Raw genomic sequence first — 6872 nt, 5'->3', positions numbered from 1 at the left:
ATTATACTTAAAGCAGCCAATCCCTTCAAGAACCGCCAAACATGCAATGTGAATATTAATCGTAGTGAGGTTTCTAGAAGGTGCTACTACTGACCCAAAGTTAATGGCGAGAACATCTAAAATCTAATATGCCACAAAAAATATATATATGTGAATAATAAAAAAATATGACCTGGCAATCATACATAGCATTTTCCTATGATTCCCTTTTATTAGGCTTATAAAAAACTGCAGTAACCATAAAATTGCAGTTTGGAAAGTTGTTTTATTGAGTGCAAAGTAAAATGTGCAAATTGAATGCAACAGCAGGACTGTAATAGGAGAAGATTTATGGATGATCTTTCTGGGCATCAAAATTCATAAAATCTTCTATAATCAGACTATTTTAAATAAAACGTGGGCACGTTCCTTCTCCCCTGATTCTGGCTACACACTATATACAATATCTTGGGCAGTTTTACTGCCTTGTTTACTGGGATTCATCGTCCAGCATTTACTATCTTTATTCATAAACAAGGATTTCGCGATCGAGGTCAATAAGAAAATTGGCAAAAGATAATAGACAATAAAGTCCACAACAAGGGAGTTTCAATGAAGAGTTCACATTTATTGCATATCTTCATTTATGATCATCAAAAAGTAGATCCTGAATAAAACACAATAGTAATATGAGATGTTAGACCTACAGAGGATGTGTCATAGGATAGAATCAGCAGGGCTAGTTGCATACCGCGAGTCAGTCAGTCAGTCACACTGATTTTATCCTGTAACACATCCCTTTAAAAGAAAAAAAAAAAAATCATCAAACTGAACTCCAGTACCTTTTTTTCTGCTGACCCCTTCCAGCCAGCTTCAGATTTCGGCATTGTTCTTTAACCCGGTAAGGACCGTCCCCTTTTTCTTTTTCCATTTTTTTCCCCTCTACCATTTAAAAAAAAATCATAACTTTTATTTATTCATAGACATAGCTGTCAGAATGCTTGTTTTTTGCGGGACGAGTTGTGTTTTTTTTAATGGTACTAGTTAATGTACCACGTAATGTACTGAAAAACTTTTTAAAAATTCTTAGTGGAGTGAAGTGGAAAAAAAACCCACTGAAATTCCAATATCTTTGGGTACCTCTGGTTTCTACAGCGTACAAACTGCAACAAAAATGACCTGTTAACTTTATACTATGGATCAGTACGAATAGTAAGATACCAAATTAAAAAATTTTTTTCATTATTTTCTGCTGCCATCTTCCGACAGCCATAACTTTTTTATTTTTTCGTTGACATAGTTGTGAGACTTCTCATTTTGTGCAGGATGTCCTATTGCTTCCTTTGGTCTGGAGTACATACATTTTTTTTCTGAAGACGTTGACTGTGCGTGGTAAATAATGCATTACCTTGATATATTGGACTTTTACAGACGCAATGATACCAAATATGTATTTTTGTTTTATTATTTAGTGTTATTTTTTTTTTTTTTTTTACTTTTACCTTTTTTTAAATAAATTAGTAAAACTTTTTTAAAATTTACTTTTTTTTTTTTTAGTTCCCCAGAGGGAACAAGAACTTGCCGTATGATGTAATGCCATAAAATGACATCATACTGCAATCAGGCAGGAATTCTCTCAAGCCACCCCACAGGGATGGCTTGATAGGCATTTTGCCAAGACAGTCTTGGAGCCTTTCAGAAGGCGCTCGGTTAACAGCTCAGATGAACCGCGCAGCTTATTGGAGCTGTTGCAGGTGGATGCCAGCGTTGTATGGAGGGAGATTCACCCCGCGATCTCTCTTCATACACACCGCGAACTTGCAGGAGGGTCATTCCACATCAATTGGACCAATTTTCAAAATCGTCCCCACTCGACCGTCTCCGATTTTGCTGAAAATTTACTCAGATATATGTATATGTTTGAAACGAGGTTCTGTGAAGTTTTAGCTCCAGATCTTAAATACCTGTGGCACTGTCGCCTTTACACTGGAGGTCCCACTGAGCTCGCGGCTTCAGCTACAAGGATTTTGCAAACTTTGGCACATAGGCATTATAGAAATATACTGGCTATGATGCTGAAATTTGACATACTAGCTCAACTTTTGCTGGTGAACACAAAAAAATTAGTACCGGCTATCACAAAAGAATATATCGGCCACAATTTTGTGTCAAAGTAGCTTGAAAATCACGCCGCATGACATTTACACCAAACTTTGGCCAAGTATAGCTCAAGACCAAAAACCACTTGTAACCGGTGCTTTGCTCTGTACACCAAACAGCTACATGGCTTTGCACTGCTGCAATATCACGGTCAAAGCATATGTATTTGTGAAGATATTCACACCCACATATGATGAAAAATGTTAAATGATCAAATCTGACCTATTTTTAAGGTCAAATATCTAAAAAAGGGTACCCCTCAAATCTATTTATTTTGATATCAGTCGAAAGAGCAAATTTTTCTCTACAAGGATCATCATTTTATTTTTTGGAGTCTTTCAGTTTAAGAAAAGAAAAATGCCACTGAACATGGCGTTTTTAAACATACGCAATGAATGATAAATGCACTATTCAAACCCTTGCGTTGGTCCATGGTGGTTATACCACTACCAATTCCCTAAGAATTGGTATTATAATCCTATTAAGAATTGTAATAATGCCAAATCTTTTGAGAATTGGCAGCCCCATCGCCTAGGGGCCACGCCCGATAGCCGTGCAAGGCCAGCCACGGGCGGTCTCTTTATCACAGGTTCCGAAGCCTGAGGGTGGGTGTCTTAGCCTAGGATCCCAAGCCTAATATTGGGTCTCTTTTGTTGGTTCCCAAGCCATAATGTTATTAGCCAATAATCTTAGCCTTACCAGGAATCAAGTGTGGCAAGAAACTTTCTGAGGAAGTGAAGAAAAAGGTGCAGGCATTTTTTGAGGATGATGAATTCAGTCGAATGTGCCCTGGTAAAAAAGACTATGTATCAGTGCGAATAGCAGGAGAAAAAAAGCAGATGCAAAAGCGACTATTACTGAGCAATATGAGGGAAATGTTTGTTGCCTATCGAAATCAGAATGGGCCTGAAATTGGATTCTCCAAGTTTTGTGAGCTTCGGCCAAAGTGGTGCGTTACCGTTGGATCCGCTGGAACACATTCTGTTTGTGTGTGTACCATTCACCAAAATGTCAAACTAATGCTTGCAGCAAGCCCAATCAATGATGACTACAAAGAGCTCATATGCAAAATGGTCTGTGGAATTGAATCCAAGGACTGTATGCTTGGCCGTTGTGAAAAATGCCCAGGTCCTGAAGGATTAAAAGAATTTCTAGTCAATGTGTTTGTCAACAGTGACCCTGATGATATTATTGAGTTCAAACAATGGATTCACACTGATCGAGACATGCTTGATACAAGACAATTGACTATAGAAGATTTCATTGAAGAATTGGTTTCAAAAATTTCTAACCTTTGCAGCCATCACTACATTGCCAAGCATCAAAGTTGCTATCTGAAATCATTGAAGGAAAATCTGAGACCTGGAGAGCTTGTGATCCTTATGGACTTTGCTGAAAATTACTCATTCATTGTTCAAGATGCCGTTCAAGGTTTCCACTGGGAAAATAGTCAAGCTACAGTACACCCATTTGTCATTTACTTCAAGGAGTTAAATGATGAAGCTGCGCAGAACATCAGCTTGTGCATAATCAGTGATTGCTCACGACATGACACAGTTGCAGTCCACACTTTCTTAACAGTAATTGTGGAGTATCTCAAGACTCTCATCTATGGAATTCGTCATATCCACTACTTCAGCGATGGATCTGCAGCCCAGTACAAAAATTTCAAAAATTTTCTCAACTTGTGCCACCATAATGCTGATTTCAATATCAGTGCTGAATGGAATTTTTTTGGTACCAGTCATGGAAAGTCGCCCTGTGATGGGATTGGAGGGACAGCAAAGAGGTTGGCAGCTCGTGCCAGTCTTCAACGCCCAACTGAAAACCAAATACTGACCCCGGTGGATTTATTCAACTTTTGCAATGAGCAACTGCATGGAATCAAGTTTTTGTTTGTTCCAAAAGAAAAAATTGATGAAATACGGGTAGTTCAAGAAGAACGGTTCAAAGATGGACATACAATTGCTGGAACACGAGAAAATCACCAGTTTGTGCCAATTGATGACAAAAAGATTCGCATTTCAAGGGTGTCAAATGACACATCATCTTTCATTGCCCATGTAGATCGATCTGTCAGATCAGAAATGCCTTTTGTGCCAATTGCAAACCTCCAGCCAGGGCAATACATTGCCTGCATTTACGATAACTGGTGGATTGGAAATATTTCTGAAATTTCAGTCGACGACCATGATGCATTAATAAATTTCATGCATCCTCATGGACCAGCTAGCTTCTTTCACTGGCCTGTGAGAAATGATACCTGCTGGATTCCTGAGCAGTCAATCATTGCAATACTGCCAGCACCAGCTGCAACAGCAATGGGACGACAATACAGCTTCTTGGAGCCAATTATGTTGCAAATTCAGCAACAGTTCCAGACCACTTAGACTGAACATTATGGCTTGGGAACCAACAAAAGAGACCCAATATTAGGCTTGGGATCCTAGGCTAAGACACCCACCCTCAGGCTTCGGAACCTGTGATAAAGAGACCGCCCGTGGCTGGCCTTGCACGGCTATCGGGCGTGGCCCCTAGGCGATGGGGCTGCCAATTCTCAAAAGATTTGGCATTATTACAATTCTTAATAGGATTATAATACCAATTCTTAGGGAATTGGTAGTGGTATAACCACCATGGACCAACGCAAGGGTTTGAATAGTGCATTTATCATTCATTGCGTATGTTTAAAAACGCCATGTTCAGTGGCATTTTTCTTTTCTTAAACTGAAAGACTCCAAAAAATAAAATGATGATCCTTGTAGAGAAAAATTTGCTCTTTCGACTGATATCAAAATAAATAGATTTGAGGGGTACCCTTTTTTAGATATTTGACCTTAAAAATAGGTCAGATTTGATCATTTAACATTTTTCATCATATGTGGGTGTGAATATCTTCACAAATACATATTCTTTGACCGTGATATTGCAGCAGTGCAAAGCCATATAGCTGTTTGGTGTACTGGTCAAAGCACAAATTACCAATGGTTTTTGGTTTTGAGATATATTTAACCAAAGTATGGCTTAAGTTTGCAAAATCCTCGTAGCTGAAGCCGCGCGCTCATTGGGACCTCCAGTGAAAGGGCAACAGTGTCCCAGGTATTTGATATCTGGCCCTAGAACTTTACAGAACCTCGTTTCAAACATACATGTACATCCTTATAAATTTTCAGCAAAATCGGAGATGGCCGAGTGGGGACCACTGGTCCACTTGGCATGGAATGACCCAGGACGTAACCCTATGTCCTGTGTCGTTAAGGGGTTAAAATGAGACATTTTTGAAAACTAGACCCCTTAACTAATTTACCTAGGGGGTTACTGCATATTTTGACCCCACATTTTTTGCATGAATCTAAGCAAAAAGCAGAAGGTAAAAAAACTACAATTTCCATTTTTTGGCAATTGTGTCATTTTAAAAATTGGTTTTTTTTGTACAGCATACGTAGGAATGAAGACTTAAACCCCAAAATGGATACCCCTATTTGTCCCATGTTCAGAGACATACCCGTTGTCTCCCTAATATATCTGTATGCAAGCCCTTCTGTGCATGTGCCTGACGTTCCCGCCGGGCGCTCATGCGCAGAAGATGACTCAAGGTCCTGGAAAAACCAGATCGCCACAGGACATCGCGGAGGACTGGGTTGAGTATTTTCATCACCCCTCGTAGATCAGATGTAAAAACTTTATTTTACTTTAAAAAAAATTTTCAACTTTTCAGTGATCTCTACTATCACTGTACAGCAGCGATCATGGGCCCCAGGAACCAGTCACCGTGGTCCCTCATGACATCTGCCTCTCGGCTACCTACAGTAGCCAGGAGATTTCAAATGTCCCGCGACGATCTGGTCTTCTGTGCATGCGTCGCTGTTTCTTCATTGACCCACATGCGCAGAAGTTGACTGAAGGTCTATTTTGGACCAGATTGTCACGGGACATTGCGCAGGATGGGGGAGAGTAATTTCAGCGTCCCTCATGGATGCGATCCGTGAGGAGAGCTGAAACTAACTTTTTTTCACTTATTTACTTTAATGCTATTGGATAGCGCCGGTCGGATATGCTATTGGATAGCGCCGGTCGGATATCCCAGCCCCATGACTGCTCCATGTTGTTGGCTACCTCTGGCAGCCATCAGCATGGAGCTGTCACGTCCTCAGCCCACATAGCTTTAATCCTTAGAGGAAACATGTTCTCATGTCCCTGAGGATTAAATCCCACTTAGCTAGGATGTAATTAAGGGATTAAGTGGTCACCAAGCAGTAAAACATAGCAGGCACTTGTCAATGATGTGTTTAGGTGAACCAGTGGACCCAAGCAGTGCAATGAGTACACATCCCAAACCAGTTTGAAACCAACACCAGCCTAAACAGTGCCTTGTTGACAACTGGGGCCCATGGCTTCATGGGGGTCTGCGCCACACAAACCCTACCATCAGGCCAAAACAATTGGTGCTGACTCATTGGACCACGCCACATGTTGCCAGTCCCCTATGGTCCAAGTTAGCAATCTCAAGAGCCCAGCTGAGGCACTGTGTCCGGTGTTAACAGAGGAACTCTGGTGGGTCTTCTGCTTTCATATCCCATGGAAGCTAAAGACTGCTGCCCTGACCTGCAGGATATGTGTGCGAGACCTCCGGCATTGAACGTGGATGCGGTCTGTTCACAAGAACAATTCTAGCTAGATGACGCAAGTCACAACCATTAAGCACTCTAAAGCAGCCAGTCCGCTGTCCATGG

This window comes from Eleutherodactylus coqui, chromosome 2 (genome assembly GCF_035609145.1).
Source record: "Eleutherodactylus coqui strain aEleCoq1 chromosome 2, aEleCoq1.hap1, whole genome shotgun sequence".
Classification (NCBI taxonomy): Eukaryota; Metazoa; Chordata; class Amphibia; order Anura; family Eleutherodactylidae; genus Eleutherodactylus; species Eleutherodactylus coqui.
Note: the sequence above shows the minus strand (reverse complement) of the source record.